The 18,751-nt window shown below is 37.2% G+C and overlaps 1 protein-coding gene across 4 annotated transcripts in view; it reads left to right on the plus strand.

Moving 5' to 3' along the window:
- Nucleotides 1-18,751, plus strand: part of LOC150094462 (hemocytin-like) — a 2,636,009-nt gene that overhangs the window by 1,717,655 nt on the left and 899,603 nt on the right. The gene's annotated exons all lie outside the window — the stretch shown is intronic.

The raw sequence follows: 18,751 nt of genomic DNA on the forward strand, positions 1-18,751 counted from the left end.
TGGAATTAATCTTTGATTTCTATTGAGCTTGCGTTTAGCATAGATGACTGCTATAGCTTCTTTTTTATGTTTCAGGAGGCAGAAATCTTCCTCTAAATAGGACACGGAGCTTATTTGACGGTATGGTTTTTCATCGAGAAATGAAGGGCTAACCCAGAGTTGTCTTCTCTGTTGTTGTTTGCATCTCCGACATGTTCTCTTTTAATTATTTCCACACTTCTTGAGGTCTGACCAATGTAATTTAATCCACATGAACAGTGGATGTTGTAGACACTGGCGTATTTGAAGGAGGCAAACTGTCTTTTGGAGATCTTAAAAAATGGCAGATAGCCTTTAAAGGTTTAAAGACTGTCTGCCAAGACAATCCAAAATTAACTCCTTTCATCACAAAATAAAGTTCACCTTAGAACTTGAGAAGGATACCTTAATTAAAAAACAAATGGATGGACACATCAGCCTTGCAGTCTATCGTAAACCAACCAACACAGGTCGATATTTGCACTTCACATCTTCGCACCACATTTCTCAAAAACTGTGCATCACACACATGCTCAAAAATAAGGCCACTCACATCACAATGGAAGAAAAAGATCTCAAAGATGAATTATCCCATACATCAAAAACCCTGATGGACAAAAAAACTGATCCATAAGATACTTTTCTGCAACCCCCCCGCCCACACACACACGCACACACACACAACAACAACAATCTGAGGAAACACGTTACAAATCTGCCATTCCTTATACTGGGACATTTTCTAAAAAAATTGCTACTCTCCTCAAGCCACATGAAATACGAGTGACTTTTAAACCTCTAAAGACTAATATTATTATTATTATTATTATTATTATTTTGGGCAACTCCAAGGAGTCGACAGACTCATCGAGGGAGGCCCTAACATCATGTTAAGAACAACTATTCGACATTCACACAGTATCTATCATACTTCACCTTGAACTCATTCATGGTCATAGGACCCACAACAGACTCTGGCAGCTTATTCCACTCATTCACCACTCACCAAGTAAAAAACCTAGCTCTAACACCCCTGCTAACCTCATTCTTGCCCAGCTTCCATGTATGGCCCCTAGTCCTCCCACCACTAATCCTATTATCAAAAATATCTTCTGGATTAATCCTATAGAAACCCTTCAGTAATTTGAATATCTCAATCATATCACCCCTTTTCTGCCTATCAACCAAATTTTGCAACCCACAAATCTTCAACCTGTTCTCATAAGGTTCATTCCACAGACTTGCTATCATCTTGGTCACTTGTCTCTGGATCCTCTCCACCTCCTCTGCAACAAGAAGAAACCCTGGTGCCCATATCTGGGCACAGCAGTCTAGATGAGGTCTTATCAAGGCTCGATATAGTGGAACAATAACTTGTTTGTCTCTGCTTGTTAAAATATTTTTCAGCAACCAAGTGATTTGATGAGCTGATTTAGCCACTTTTACAATGTACCCCCTAAACTTCAACTCCCTATCCACCAACACTCCCAAATCCCTGGCCTCATCAATCTCCTAAAGTACGGTTCCACCAATGTGATATACTGCTGCTAATCTTTTCACTCCAAAATGCATAACCTTACACTTTGCCACATTAAATTGACATCCATTTTCCCTAGCCCAGTCCTCCAAACTATCCAAATCATCCTGCAAAAGGCTATCCGCCACTTTTTAAGATTTCCAAAAGACAGTTATGCCTACTTCAAATATGCCAGTGTCTACAACATCCCCTGTTCATGTTAATTAAATTACATTGGTCAGACCTCAGGAAGTTTGGAAATAAAGAAAAGAGAACACATTGGAGATGTAAACAACAATAGAGAAGACAACTCTGGGTTAGCCCTTCATTTCTCGAGGACAAACCGTACCATCGAATGGGACAAAAGCTCCATGCCCTATTTAGAGGGAGATCTCCGCTCTCGAAACATAAAAGAAGCTATAGCAGTCATCTGTTCTAAACGCAACCTCAATAGAAACCAAGGATTAATTCTAGCTGATATTTTGAAGACCCTCATAAGATCATTAAGCAGGCCAGAGTGATATTTCGCTGCTAATTATGAAACATTTCTGCAGAACAACAGTTGATATCATACACACTCCATGCATTTGGTGTACGTGTTCTTCTGTATTTGTAAAAAATATAATTGTATTCGGTTCATTCTTTCACGAACAGTTTAAATTGTTTTGTATCTCTTTTATACACCCTGATGAAGCCAGACAGCTAAGTTGGCGAAACTTGTTAGGGTTTTTTACTTAATATCAATTATTAAAATCCTTCGGCCAATACGCAATCCAGTTTATGTTAATTTCTTACTTCACATCTGATTAGATGATAGAGTCTATCAGCTTAAAGCAGATATTGTATTAGTATTATTTCTTGACCCCAATGGAGTAAGAAGATTCATTTTGGATGGAGCATTCAATATCCATTCTAGTAATGCATTCAAGGTATTATTATTACAGTAACCTCAATGGAGTCAATAGACTCATTGTGGAGGACTCATTCAACCAGCAACATGACTGTTACACAGTTTGCCATAAATACTCTTACAACCTTCTGTACCCCCCCCTCCCCTCTGCCTACAGAATTGCACGAGCCTGGTTCTGTTAGTGGCACTTTGCACAGCTGACATTCATGTATTTATTAGTATATATAGATGATATTCAGTATAGATATATCTATATAGATGATATTTAACCAGAAATGCTGAAGTATGGTGGTATAAAAGTCTTACAATGGCTGCACCTCATAGTTCAGAAAGCCTGGATAGAGGGACGAATTCCCAATGATCGGAGTAGAGCTCTCATAGTACCCATATGTAAAAAGGGAAATAAAACTGAATGTGAGAATTACAGAATTATTTCCCTACTGAGTGTTCCTGGTGAGATTTATGCAAGGATACTTGAGAAACGGTTGAGAAGAATTGTGGAAGAAAAGCTTGGTGAAGAACAATCTGGATTCAGGCCAAATAGAGGCTGTCAGGACCAGATCTTCACTTTACGACAAATAGTTGAGAAAGCATGGGAATATAACAAAGATCTGTATTTAATTTTGTCGATCTGGAAAATGCATACGACAAGGTACCAAGAGAGAAGCTATTCAATACACTACTGTTATATGGTGTCAATGGGGCAGTATATCAAGGAATACTTAGTCTTTATTTATTATTATTATTATTATTCAGGCCTCCAAGGAGTCAAAAGACTCATCGAGGGAGGTCCTTCCTAAGATAAAGTCTGTCAAGACTCATCGAGGTGAGATCCCCCCCCCCCTGAGAAACACAAAGTCTATCATACCACTCTTTAAACTCACTGACCGTTCTCTCTCCCACCACTCCATCAGGCAATGCATTCCACGGCTCAACCATCCTCCACACAAAGAAACCACTCCTTACCCTCTTGCTCACAGTTTCCTTTTGTAACATCCAGGGATGGCCTCTTGTCATCACTCCTTCCCGCTGTTCAACCAAGCGAAAGAACTCCCCAGTGTCAACCCTGTAACCACCTCTCAACAGTTTAAAAGTCTCAATCATATCACCTCTCCTTCTTCTATCCACCAAACTCTGCAGTCCACATTCTCTCAGCCGATCCTCATAACTATCCTTGTACAGTCCTGAAACCATCTTTGTCATCCATCTTTGTATCCTTTCCACAGTTAATTTATCCCCTTCAAATCCTGGGGACCAAATCTGAGAACAATAGTCCAAGTGTGGTCTGATCAGAGACTTATACAACGGAATGATAACTCTCTTATCTCTGCAGGTCAGTGTCCTTCTCATAATAGCAGTAATCCTCTGTGTTACCTTCACCACCTTTACAATATGTCCCCTAACCTTCAGGTTTCTATCAATCATCAACCCCAGATCTCTTGTCTCCCCTACTTCCTCCAGTATAACTCCTCCCATAGAGTATGCAGCATCCCATCGATGTTTCCCAAACCTCAAGACCTTACATTTTGCTGCATTAAACTGTTAACCCCTATTCATTTGCCCATCTATCTAGCTTATTTAAATCCTCTTGCAGGGCTACCACATCTGCACTATTACTAATAATCCTTCCCAGCTTCGCATCATCCGCAAACAACTGAATATCTCCCTGCAATCCACTGACAATATCATTGATATAAAGGTTAAACAATATAGGTCCTAGTACTGAGCCCTGTGGGACCCCACTTGTAACTCTCTGCCTCCTGGAAACTGCTCCACCATACACAACTCTCTGATACCTATCTGACAGCCAATCCTGAATCCAGGTTGACCAATCTGACATCCAGACCCATGTGCTGTAACTTAAATATCAGCTTGAGTGGCAAGTCAGCAGTTAGAATTGTAGGAAGTACAGGAAGATGATTTAATATTAAATCTGGTGTGAGACAAGGATGTACATTATATATATGGATCACATTATGAAGAAAAGTGGTATTAAACATGATATCAGAATTGGAGATGTTAATGTAAGCCAAAGAATGGGAATAAATATAAACATCGACAAGACAAAATATATGATCATCAGCAAACATCCAGCCTCATCAATGAAACTGACACTCAATGGGAAAAATATTGATCAAGTGTCAAGATATAAATATCTTGGTTGCTGGCTTCATGAACGGTGGGATCCAGAAATAGATATAAAGACAAGGATTGAAGTTGCACGGCAGTCCTTCATGAAAATGAGAACACTATTCTGCAATAAAGACCTAAACATGGAAGTCAGATGCCGAATGCTGAAATGCTACGTGTGGTCTATTCTGCTCTATGGAGTTGAAACATGGACATTGAAGGCGACAACCATCAAGAAAATCGAAGACTTTGAGATGTGGCTATACAGAAGAATGCTAAAGATATCATGGACAGAAAAATTACCAATGAAGATGTCTTAAAATCCATTGGCAAAGCTAAACATCTTGTACAAATAATCAAGAAACGAAAAATATCATATCTTGGCTACATCATGAGAAACAGCAAATACCAACTTCTACAAACTATTTTGATAGGAAGAATTGGTGGCAAAGGAACAAGAGGAAGAAAAAGAATATCATGGTTTGACAACATCATGATGTGGATAGGAAACAGCATTGCACAACTGCTCAGATTAGCACAAGAGTGCAGTTTGTTTGCCAAGATGGTCGCTGACCTTCGATAGAAGATAGCACAATAATAAGAAGAAGAATGTCAACCCTTTGCTTTATGCAGATGATGTTATACTTCTAAATAAATTAATTACAAGTTTGCAAGATTCCCTGACTAAACTGAATAACTGTAATATAATAAATAATAACTGTAATTGTAATAGATATGGTATGAAGGTCAGCAATAAAAAGACAAAGACAATGAAAATAAGTAGAATCATTGAAAATGTCAACTGTTTTGAATAGGGAACCTGTGGAACAAGTAAAACATTTCAGCTACTTAGGCACGATTTTTATTGAAGATAGTAAATTAAATATGGAAATAGACAACAGAATCAACAAAGCTGGTATGATAGGAAGTCAATTGAATAAATTTATATGGAATAAGAGAGAAATTAATCAGAACACTAAATTAGCTGTATCTGTTCCAATGACATTGCTCTCACTGTTGAACTTTCTCACTTACGACACTCCTTCTTAACCCATGGTTATAATTCCCATAAAATAGAATACATACTAAATGCTACGCAGAAATTCCCTCTATCTACCACAGAAGACTACAACAAAACTATCATTATCCCGTACATTAAAGGCACATCTGGAAAGATATCTAGGGTGCTTAACAAACACCAACTATGCACAGTATTTAAACTTTATATAAAATTAGCAACTCTCATCTGTTCACCTAAGGACAAATGCACTCCTTTATCACATCCAGGAGTCTATGAAGTGCCCTGTTTTTGCCATCAAGCCTACTACGGACAGACAGGAAGAACTGTGGACATCCACCTCAGTGAACACAAAAAATATATCCAACACTTTTGCTATGGCAAGTTGGATCTGGCAGACCATGCTTTGGATACCTCTGCACACAGGATCAATTGGAAAGAAACAAAAGTAATGCACAGAAGCTTCTACAAGTCAAAGAGGTTGTTCCTGGAATCAACAGAAGCCTTAAAACATACTCCAAACCTTAACAGGTATGGCTGTATAAATCTACCAAAGATTTGGGAGATAATCATCTTAAGACCAAATTAATATTTATTACTTTTATTTTATTTCATTTTTTCAAACTTTCTAAGACAATCATTTGGACTACTATCTCAAAACTTTGAATTTTTTTTTTTTTTTTTTTAAACCTAGATGGTGCTATATTAGGACTTTAGTCTTGTGTTGCACGCTGCAATTACTTTTACTAGCCCCACTGTTATTACACTTGATTGTGGTTGTTTTGCATTTGTAACAAACTTAGTGTTGTCTGCTCTGAAGATGCTGGATATAATACCAGCAAAATATTAGCTTTTAAGTTAATAAATAGTTATTTTCTTAATCATCTGTGTTCATATCAAACCGTGAAAACTATTACAAAAATGTCTGACGAACACATAAGCCTATCCACGCATATAAGTGTTCAAACCTGTTTTAACTTATGGATCTCAGAGCTTGGTCAGAAGTAAAACACTTGACCAAAGACTAGAGACCACAGATATGAGAGTCCTGAGAAAGATTAGTGGCCTGAACAGATGGCATCAATGGCAGTATCATATTTAAAACGAGGATATTAGGAAAGAACTTGACATTGTCAGCATCAAGGAATGTGTTAGCAGAGCTAATCTCAGGTGGTATGGTCACTTGAACAGAATTTGCAAGGAAAGATTAGCAAAACAAGTGTTCTCTGCCAGGTTGGCAGGAAAATGACCCAGAGGAAGACCCAGATATAGGTGGAATGATATGGTACAAAGTGCCTTAGATGATAGAAATATGAAATCTGATGATGTTGGAGTCTTGACAAGTAATAGACTGATTTGGAGAAAAATTGTAGATAGGAAGTTAGTAATGATATAAATTTTTCATGTAGTATTATCATATCCTGTACACCCCTTTGAGGGTACATGTTAGGAATTTGATGATGATAATAGAGAGAGAGAGAGAGAGAGTTGTCTAGCTATATAGGGTAACATGCAGTGGGGAGTTTATGAGAACTGTGTAGCAGTAATAGCACTTGGACTGCAAGCCATCTGTTATTTTCATCATGCTGAAAACACTTGGGATCAGTAGGATGTTTGTGTATTAGACTAATAACCATTATAATGTTTGGCAGCGAGAAGACATATCTGACTTCCAAAGAATAGGTCGATCATACTTCATTAGTACGCAACAGCTTGTGAGGGCTTTAAAAACATACCTTTGCCATAATCCTGTGAGAATGCAGAAAGTGATGTTGCAAGAGATGAATGTTTCACAGAGAACGATGTTACATGTACTAATTAACGCCCTGGAGTCTATTTTCCTTCTATTGGACACTTCCTATCACCACAACTTATGTGGTGGAGGATGATGAAATCAAAGGCACTTCTCCGGTGGTATGCTAACAGACACAGAGATATCCTCTTCACAGATGAGAAGATTTTCAGTTTAACCACCAAAATTATCAGGTATATGCCCTGGGTGGTTGCACAGCAAGCACTTAGAATTCAGAGAGGTCATCACCCTGCATCAGTGATAGTTTGGTGGTGGGTGACATATCAGGGATTATCCAAGTTGCATTTCTGCATGAAAGGAGTCCTTCAGCCCCTGCAGACAAGGCAAGAACCACACAACAGTGGATGGAGGCAAATGTGCCTGACAACATATCACCATCTGATTGGCTTACTGGAAGTCCCGATCTGAATTCCTTGGACTTCAGATTGTGGTCAGAGGTTGAGAGAGAGAGAGAGTAGCCTACTAGAAATGACACTCCATCATCGCCAGCCTGAAGGTGGATGTGGAGTAAGCATTGGCAGCATTTATATTGAATGTTATGTGTGCCACCATCAATATGTGGCCTCACAGATTCTGCACATGCATGAAATCAAAAGTGGGACATTTCAAACATTGAGTGCTGCTATATGCATGTTATATGTGTGGTTTGTATGTGCTGATAGCTGTAAATGATTTACTGATAGATTAAAGGTTTATGTGCAGTTCACATTTTAAGAGTATTTTTGGCTAGAATGGGTATATTGAACCTTGAAATCATTTACAGTCCCTGCATTCATAATGCACTGTAGTAATGCATTCCACTCAGCAGCAGCATGCTCCACGTTAAAAATCTACTCCTCATACCCTTCTTCACCACATTTCGAAACTACTCCAAAGAATGGGTTTTCATTCTTCTGATTTTACTACCCCTCTTTGTATAATTCCTTCAGAATTAATCTAGTAAATTCCCTTAACTAACTTGAAGGTCTCCATCATATCTTCTCTTTTCCTCCTATGTACTAACTCTGTAATCTGTATTCTCTCAACTTCTCTACATAATTAAAACTCCAGAATCCAGATATCACTGTGGTCCATCTTTGGATACTTTCTAGTAATTCCTCATTACAATAAAAATGACCAAATTTGAGCACACAGTTCATGTGGTGCCTGACCACACATGAACATTTTGTGAACATGCTTTCCACCTTGCAATTATTAATATTAAAACTATAACCCCACTCATTTTCTTGTAGAGAAGTTAACATCAGCAATACACCTCATAATTTCATTTTTATTTTATAAGGCCTTGATAAGACCTCACATGGACTATTGCACACAGATCTAGTCTCCTAGTTTCCATGGTGATACAATGGAGAGAATGTAAAGGAGAGTGTCAAAAATGATATCAGGATCATAGAATAATTATGAAGACAGATTTGAGAGTTTGTGGGTTGCAGACACTAGCAAACAGGAGAAAGAGGAGTGATATGATTGAGACTTAAACTTCTGAAAGGGTTATACAGAATTTCAGTAGATGAAATTTTTCATTTTATGGAGGGTGGGGAAAGGACATGAGATCATCCATGGAAGCTGAGAATGAATGCTGTCAAGAAGGGGAATTAGGGCTAGATTCTTCTTTCATACAGTTTTGCAAGCTTGGAATGCATTACCTTTGAATGTTGTGTGTGCAAGTAGCATGAATGAATTCAAGAAAACAGGTATAACAGCTATTGCGAATAGTAGTATGGCCTCCATTGATGAGTTCCTAACTCCCTGGAGGTCTCTCTTAATTTTTTTTTTTATAAATAATATTTTTATTCATCGCTAAAATCTTTACACATATATAATAGTTATCTTGAGTATAATTTTACAAAATTTTTCTACATTGGTTTTCAGTTAATAAGTTTAATAACACTCTTTGCCTCTGTATTATGCATTTACAACACGTTCTAATATTAACAGATTTTTTTTTTGTTGTTGAATAACTAATATATTAATAATAATTTGGGAGGCATTTCTTATTTTTTCCTCGAACCTTTGCATAGCTTATATCTGAGGAAGATAATAGATGGCGGTGGTTTCGTGGTTATGTTTCTATACTGGTCGCAAGCCAGGTGTTGATTTTACTGTTTGTTGGTACGTGCTTGGAAGGCTTCAACTGCTATTACACAGTTTAACTTTTTTTTTTTTTTTTAATTTTATTTGCAAGCAGGGTTGGATTTTGACATGGTGTGTTTGTTTGTGTCCTTGTAGTGGTGTTTTTTGAGAGGGGTTTGTCATAGGTTTTGTGTGTGTGTGTGTGTGTGTGTGTGTGTGTGTGTGTGTGTGTGTGTGTGTGTGTGTGTGTGTGTGTGTGTGTGTGTGTGTGTGAGGGAGAGAGAGAGAGAGAGAGAAACAGGAATTTCTCTAATGTTCATTCTCGCTATAATATTTATATAGCACCTGTTTCAGCTCTCTATATGTCCCAAGGTTTCTGTCGTCGAACAGCAGTTTGTTTATCTTGTCAGGTACATAGAAGTTTCGGGTGGCTTTGCCGTAGGATTGTTGTACTTATATATTATATAGTTTGTTGACTGTGATCTTGTTATTTGATATGTCGTTGTGGTTACTCTATAGGTTGAGCTGTAGTAATGTTTTAACATGATTGTGTAGTGGCATAAGTGTTTCACCTTAGATATTTTGTGTTCTGTCTGTGCTGCTTGCATTCTGGGTTGTTCCCAGAATATCAGTTTTACCATTTTATCTTGCAACCATTATAACCTGTTAAGTCTGTAATCTGCACAGAATGCATATGATGTGATTACATATCTTAAAATGTTTTCACATAGTGCTTTATAGATTAGTATTTTTATGTGTGTCGGGGCTATGTCTTTTAATCTATATAGTTTGCTTGCTATTATCCTAAGTTTGGTGTGTAGGTAATTTATTTGGCTATTCCAACTTTGATCAGCATTGAAGTGAAGTCTGAGATAGCATGTTGTTTTCACCTGTGTGATGGTTGTGGTTTTAGGTTCAGCGCTTTGTGTATAGGGGGGTGAATGTCGGATAGTGAGATATTTAGTTTTTGTGGGCAGGGTTTGGGGGTTTTTGAATATCATTAGCTTTGTTTTCCCAGAATTTTTATATATGCCATTTTCAGTTAACCAGTTAGTGATTTGATTGATGTCGTGTTGCATATTTGTGTAAGCGATATTTGCGTTGTTGTGAATGGATACTATGGCCGTGTCGTCTGCGTATTGGAAGATTTTACTTTTTAAGGGAAGATAGCTTATGTCGTGTGTGTATATGTTAAATAGAAAGGGAGATAGGACAGCTCCTTGCAGTACTCTGCAGGTTACCGGTACCTCTTTGCTGTATGCTGATCCTATACGTGTGATGTTCTTCCTGTTTTTCATGTATGCTTTAAACCACTGGAGTAAATGACCTCTGATTCCGATATGTGTTAGTTTCGTTAACAAGGTTTTGTCTGTTAGTGTGTCAAATGCTTTTTTCAGGTCAATGAATATGACTAATGTTGTTTTTATCCAATGCAGCATTTATTAGGTCTGTGAAATCTTCCAAGAGTGTTGCTGTTCCTTTATTTTTTTGAAAGCCATATTGTGTTTTGGATATGATTTGAAATTTTTCAGTGTATGTGGAGAGTTTGCAATGCACAATGTGCTCCATGGTTTGGTTGATTTCAGACAACGTAGCGATGGGTCTGTAATTACTTATAATGTTTCTTTTTCCATGTTTGTGTATGGGTGTGATTAATGCTGTCTTTAGTGTTTCAGGTATGTGTCCCGTTTCGAAGATTTTATTTCACAGTTTTTGTATAACTGGACATAGGTTGGTTGAGTATTTTTTGATGTCTTTTGGTATGATTCTGTCTATCCCCGGTCCTTTGTTAGGGTTAAGTTGTTGAATTGCCAGTGATAGTTCTTCTTTTGTTACTGTGGAGAACCACATTGATGGGGTTGCTCGTGGACCTGGAATATGTTCGTTTGTGTGAGGAAAGGTTGTTTCTTGTAGTTTTGGGACAGAGTTCAAGAATTGCTGATTAAAGTTGTTTGCCAACTGTTTGAGGGATTTGGGGTTGCAAGCAAAGCTGTGGTTTATTGTTTCTGAGGCAGTGGTTCTACGTATATTGTCCAGCATTTTATTTATCAGGTGCCAGGTTTCCTTTATGTCATTCTGAGCTGTTGTTAATTTATTGCTGTAGTAGTTTCTTTTTGCCATTCTAATCTGTGTTGTTAGGAGATTAATAGTAATAATAATAATAATATCTAAATTTGAATCATCAACAAACATTTCAGCATCCCTAGTCAATCCACATGAAATATTATTAACAAATAAGTTAAACAAAAGAGACCAAGAACAGAACCTTGAAGCATACCACTGGTCACCTTCCTATTCTGAGACACTGCTCCATCACACACACAATTTGCTGGTATTGCTTAGAAGCCAGTCTTCATTCCATCTAAATCAATCTACTAATCACATCTTCTGTAGCTTATACACCAAATCTCTCATATGGTAATCTATCAAATTATTTTGCAAAGTCGAAGAATATGACATGGGAAGTCCTTCCTAGAAAACACAAAGTCTATCATACCACTCCATGAACTCATTGACTGTTTGTGCCTTCACCACTCTATCAGCAATGCATTCTAAGGTTCAACCACTCTCCATGCAAATAAACCTCACCGTCTTGCTAACAATCTCGGACTTTCCTCTCGAGATTGTTAGCAAGTAAGCCATAAATTTGTTGTAGTATGTTATGTGTAAAAGCAAAATCGTAAAGGATTGAGCGAGGTTACTTTTTAACTGGCGGTTAGATTGAATTTAAATAATGGAAGAACATGTATTGTTAACTAAGTCTAATTCATAAGTTATTTGTGATAGTGTCTGAATTAGCATCGATTAAGTATTGAATGTGCTTGAAGAAAGTTAATGTAATCCCTCCTGGAATATTTATGCATGCTTGTAAGCCAAGTTGTGTCATAGAAGACACTTTTATATCAAGGCACTATAGGTTTTTCTGATAGTGAAAGCACTATAGTTTCTGTTGCTCAGATAGCAAGTAATTTTGTGTGTTAAAGTGCTTTTGATTATGTTATTTGATTAAGTGATTAAGTTATTTTCTGATAGTGAAAGCACTATAGTTTTTGTTGCTCAGATGGCAGATAAATGTGTGTGTTAAAGTGCTTTTGATTAAGTTAATCTTTTCTTAACGTTTATGTGCTTTGTATCATTTCCTTTAGTTTGATAAAGGACATGTTTTTGTTTTGTAATTACCTGGTTCTCATTCCTTAGCCAATGCACTATCCCGAAATATTAACGAGCCTGCGGGAATAGAATATAGTAACGAGCCACGACTTGCATTTAAAGAATTTGTATAGAAGTGTTAAATTAATTTTGTCATCTTCTCACCCTGACTTTCAAACATAAAAAGGTCAATTAAGTGGTGCAGTCATTAAGATAAATAAATTTCTTAATTGACATTGTGTGATTGCTCAGGGACTGTTACATTAGATAGACTTACAACACGAGGTCTAACTAACAGCAGAAAAAAAAAGGGGGGGTGGCAAGAAATAATGTTAGGTAAGGAAGTAGATAGACAGATAAAATAACAGATAAAAGGAAAAGTAAAACAAAGTAGATATTTTGCAAAGGAGCAACCGAAAAGAATTTAATAAAAATAATATAATAGAAAGAATAATAATAAAGAAAAGATATAAAAAATTTACATAATGACTTTCTGCATTGAAAAGTCTTGAAAAGCAGGAAATGATTGGCATATCTGGAAATCTTGCTTATAGGTGTTTAATTATTGTGCCTATGTATTTATCATATATTGTAGTCTTAAACGTAATAACATTAGAATCTGAATAATCATTGTGTAGATCTGACTATTCACTTGAAAGATGCTGATGAAGATTTTGAAAATGACTGCCAGGAGTGTCTTTCAATTCCATGATGGATAGTTTTCTGGCTTCTAAGACTGGCTCTATTTCAGTTAAGTCAGCATCTTAGTTTTGCCATGATCTAGACAAGTTAGATAAATGTGGTGCAGTAACACATCTGAAAGCATCATTAGTGAAGCTATTAAATTGTAAGTTCTGATATATTTACTTAAACCTTCAGCTTTGATATCATTTTGTTCAGTGGCCTTTCTTTCCAATGCAGCTATAACACTCACCATGTATTCTCTTAGAGACTATATTGCAGAATCATGAGATACCCATCTAGCCATTTTAAGTTTAATCTGAGGAGTGTTCAGTATATTTTAGATTTGGGTTAAACCGGCCATCCTAGCTGAGGAATTTTGGAAGAAGAAAAACAGTTGCCTTAAGATATCATTAAACATGACTAAATAAGTCACTTCAGCAGCTGCTTCTAGGCACTAGCAAGAGCCAGTCGATGGGTTATACAATGATAGTTGACCATAAGGCTATCTCGATGAATCTTGCCAGACTTTATGTTCTTAGGAAGGACCTCCCACGATGAGTCTTTTGACTCCATGGAGGCCTGAATAATAATAATAATAATAATAATAATAATAATAATAATAATAATAATAATGAGTCTATCTGTTTTATCTTTGAGCAGTTTTGCAACTCCCTTTTGCTTTCCAATCATGACAGCTTCCCCATCAGATTCTAGGCCCACCAGATTACATGTTTTTAATCCTAGACTGTCAAGGGTTTCAATTACTTTGTTAGTTATAGTCTCAGCTTTGCCATCAATGATTTGCAAGTTAATACAAAACTAATCATGACCTCTTTTCTAATTTGACAAACATCCTTAATGTGCACAATCAGCTGTTTCAAAACTGAGATGCCTGTAGTTTCATCAGATAAAACACTGAAATAATCTGCAGAATGTATATTTTTCAGTATTTCAGATCTAATTTCCGATGCTAAAATATCAATCAACTCTTGCATTATTCTTTCTGAGGTATAATTTTTTACCAACGTTAAAAAGTGGTTTTGAGGCAGTATGGTGTGAGATAGAGGTGAATAGAATCAAATACTTGGTGGGATGTTGTTATAGACCTGGTAATGTGGATGGTGGTGATAGTGAAATGTATAGTCAAATAAGCCAAGCAAATAAGAAAAGGTGATCATTATGGGTGATTTTAATTATGGCAATATAGACTGGAATGAAGAGATAGCAACTGGAAGTAAAGAAAATGAGTTTCTTGAGTTTTTGAGGGATAACTACCTCAGACAGTATGTAACAGAGGGCACACGAGGATTAAGGGTCTTGGATTTGGTCATCTCATCGGAGGATGTAATTTTAAATGAGGTGTCAAATCATCCACCAATTGGTGAAAGTGACCATGAGGTGATTACCTGGGTGGTTGCCAGCAGTGCAAGAACCTCTGTGAAAAAAGGGTATACGTGGAACTACAAGGGGGGTGATTATGAAGAGCTCAGGAGACAGCTTGCAGGTGTAGCATGGAATGAGGAGTTAGCTGGAAAAGAGATCAATGCAGCTTGGGGGATTTTCAAAAAAAATATTTAGTGGATGCAATGTCTAAATGTATACCACGGGTGAGAAGATTAAATAAGGTAGGTGTGAGAGGGATGAATAAAGAGATTAAGCATGCAATACAGAGAAAAAGGGCATTGTGGAGACAGCATAAGAGAAGTGGAAGTAACCAATTTTATGAGGTCTACAAAGACCAGCAAGGAGGGTGACTTGGTTGGTGAGAGTAGCTAAAGAGGGGTATGAACAGCAGTTAGCTAATGAAGCTAAAAAGAATCCTAGGGAGTTCTTTCGATATGTAGCCAGCAAAAGAAAGAATGATTATGGAAGGATGACATTGATTGGAGGAAATGGTATAAAGACAGCTGTTGCAGAATGTGTGGTGGAGATACTTAATGAGCAGTTCATAAAGATCTTTCAATCTTGTGAATGTGACTTCATGGAGAGATTAAGAGCAGTTGATGATGGGGAGGAGAGACTGACTGTAAGTAAGCAAGAGGTGTTTGGGGAGTTGAGTAAACTAGATGTAAATAAGGCTGTGGGACTTGATAATATATCACCGCATATTCTGAAGGAATGTGCCAGAGAGTTGACACCTGCCTTGACATATTTTTTTAATACGAGTCTTGCACTTGGTCAATTCCCTAAAGAGTGGAAGGAGGGCAAGATTGTGCCACTTCATAAAGGCGGTGATCGAACTCAAGCATCAAACTATAGGCCTATCTGTGTGTCAGGTGTTGTGGTTAAGTTGTTGGAGAAGCTTGTGAGAACTAGGATCCAGAGTTGGGTTGACAACAATGGTATAATCTTTGATGGACAGCATGGATTTGCTAAAGGGAGGTCATGTTTTAGTAATCTACTTACTTATTACAATAAAGTGACTGCTTCCTTGGACAGAGGAGAAGTATACACAGTAATATACTTGGATTTCGCAAAAGCTTTTGATAGAGTACCTCATGATAAGTTGACAGTCAAACTAGAGCAGATGGGGTTGGATATTAGATTAGTGCATTGGATTGGAGACTGGCTATCTGATAGGTATCAACAAGTTGTGTATGGGGGTGCAATATCCAGGAAAAGGAAAGTCACTAGTGGTGTGCCTCAGGGATCTGTTTTAGGGCCATTACTGTTTAACTTGTATATTAATGATATTGGCGAAGATTTGGATGGAGATATTCAGTTGTTTGCAGATGATGCAAAGTTGGGATGAACCATGAAGAGTAGTGAAGATGTTGTGGCCTTGCAAGAAGACTTGAATAAATTGAGTGATTGGGCAAGCAAATGGGGATGTGAGTTCAATGTTGCAAAATGTAAGGTTTTAAAATTTGGAAAACAAAGATGGGATGCAGAATTTATGCTTGGTGAGAATATTTTGTTTGGAAGTAGAGGAAATAAGAGATCTGGGAGTGATAAGATCATGGGAGTGGATAAGGATCTAAAATTTAGGTGACACATCGGCAAAATTGTGAAGACAACACAAAGACTTCAGGGAATGATGAGGAGGACACTGACGTGTAGAAGTAGGGAGATTCTTGTTCCATTGTATAAGGCTTTGATTAGGCCACACATGGACTATTGTGCCCAGATTTGGTCACCTGGTTTTCAGAAGGATGAAGAGATGTTGGAAAGGGTCCAAAGGCGACTGACTAAGGTAGTTTCTGACCTCTGAAATGTCGAGTATGAGGAAAGATTGAAAAGATGTAATTTGCAGAGTCTAGTGGAGAGAAGGAAGATGGGAGATATGATAGAGACCTACAAGTTGGTAAGGGGTTGTTATAGGATCAATGGTGGAGAAGTTCTACAGAGAATAGTGGGAGATCAGGGGAGAACCAGAGGTCATCCCTGGAAACTGTATAAAGAGGGTGTGAGTAGGGGAGTGAGAGGCAGGTTTTTTTCGTGCAGAGTTGTGAATGATTGGAATGCCTTGCCTGAGAGTGTGGTGTCTGCAAGGAGTTTGAATGTGTTTAAGACCCGGTATGATGAGATGTGTGTGAGATAAAAGGACCTCCTAGATGAGTCTTTGACTCCATGAGGTCTTGTTTAATAATAATAAGAATTAAGATATTCTAAGTAGTAATAGCCCATAGCCTTGCAATGCTCAAACAATTTTTCAAATAATGTATTATTATTATTATTATTATTATTTTGGGGAACTCCAAGGAGTCGACAGACTCATTGAGGGAGGACCTAACATCATGTCAAGAACAACTATTCGACATTCACACAGTATCGATCATACCTCACCTTGAACTCATTCACAATCATAGCACCCACAACAGACTCTCGCAGCTTATTCCACTCATTCACCGCTCTCCAAGTAAAAAACCTAGCTCTAACACCCTTGGTAACCACATTCTTGCCCAGCTTCCATGTATGACCCGTAGTCCTCCCACCAGTCCTATTCTCAAAAATATCTTCTGAATTAATCTTATAGAAACCCCCTTCAGTAATTTGAATCTCAATCATATCACCCCTTTTCCGCCTATCAACCAATTTTTGCAACCCACAAATCTTCAACCTGTTCTCATAGGGTTCATTCCATAGACATGCTATCATCTTGGTCACTCGTCTCTGGATCATCTCCACCATCTCCCCATCAAGAAGAAATCCTGGCACCCATATCTGGGCACAGTAGTCTAGTGGGGTCTTATCAAAGCTCGATACAGAGGAACAATAACTTGTTCATCTCTGCTTGTTAAAGTATTTTTCAGCAACCAAGTGATTTGATGAGCTGATTTAGCCACTTTTGTGATGTGCCCCCTAAACTTCAACTCCCTATCCAGTATGTGGTAACTCATTTTTTGCCAACAAATACATAGATTTTAAAACTCCCAGAAAAGCATTTTGTTATTCAAAATTGAAATTGATTTTACAATTTGTCCTATTCCGGTTTCTTCTAGTATACATTTTTCAATTATATCTGAACAAGAATCAGTGTGTTACTTGCTTTGTTTATGATCAACCAAGCTTTCTTTTCGCAGTCTTGTGCATGGCATAGTTACCCAAGTCACTTCCTTGTTTGTAGGTCGTCTATTTCTGTATTTGATACATGTGGAATACATCATTCCATTATCTTTCACCACTAACCAATGGAATTTTTAAAGCACTCACTGTTAATATCCGATAAGCAGTATTTAGATGCACGTTTTACATTTGAAAGAGACTACTACAGCAATCGACGATTCTGTTGTTGGTTTGGTGTCTTTGCTACTATGGTTATCGGTTTCATCTTTCTTAAAATAACTTAAGAGTGTGGTTTTCTGACTTGACTTTTTACTCATTATTGGGTAATTTAATAAATACAAAATATCACTGTTATTAAATAATTAATCAGAATAAATCACTGAATTGTGCACTGATAGTAATACCTGAGACACATAATGCACGTTATGTAGCAATTTTACTATTTATAAGTGTTAATTACTAGGAATGGGAATTGATATCACTTGAGACTGACATCATAGTCCTCAAGAGTTTTGAGAATTCCTCGTGATCACAACTATATTTGATGTTCAGGCCTATTTCTTTTACAAAATAAAATTTTAAATACTTGACTCATGATCTTCAGACAAAAACGATTATTAAGAAAAATAAATGTAGATTTTTCACATCGATTTTTGCCTTCAATTCAAATTCGCTCAATTTTCATAATTTCTTTCTTTCAAACATCAAAATTATGTCTCTTTCTTAAAAAATTTTTGCAACCAATACTGTTGTATTCGAGATCCCGATTTTTGTCTTCTTCCGTGTACGGATTGGTGTGCATCAAAGTGAATATCTGAAGCTCTCAAGATTGGCTTGCAATGCAAGAAATTGAGCTGGTCTCGCGAGCATCGAGACTCTCCGGCTAGATTAATTAAAAAATGTCTTAAATTATTTTTCCATTCTTGCTCA

Source organism: Typopeltis vanoorti, chromosome 22 (assembly GCF_054136105.1).
Source record: "Typopeltis vanoorti isolate ZY-2024b chromosome 22, IOZ_Tvanoo_1.0, whole genome shotgun sequence".
Lineage (NCBI taxonomy): Eukaryota > Metazoa > Arthropoda > Arachnida > Uropygi > Thelyphonidae > Typopeltis > Typopeltis vanoorti.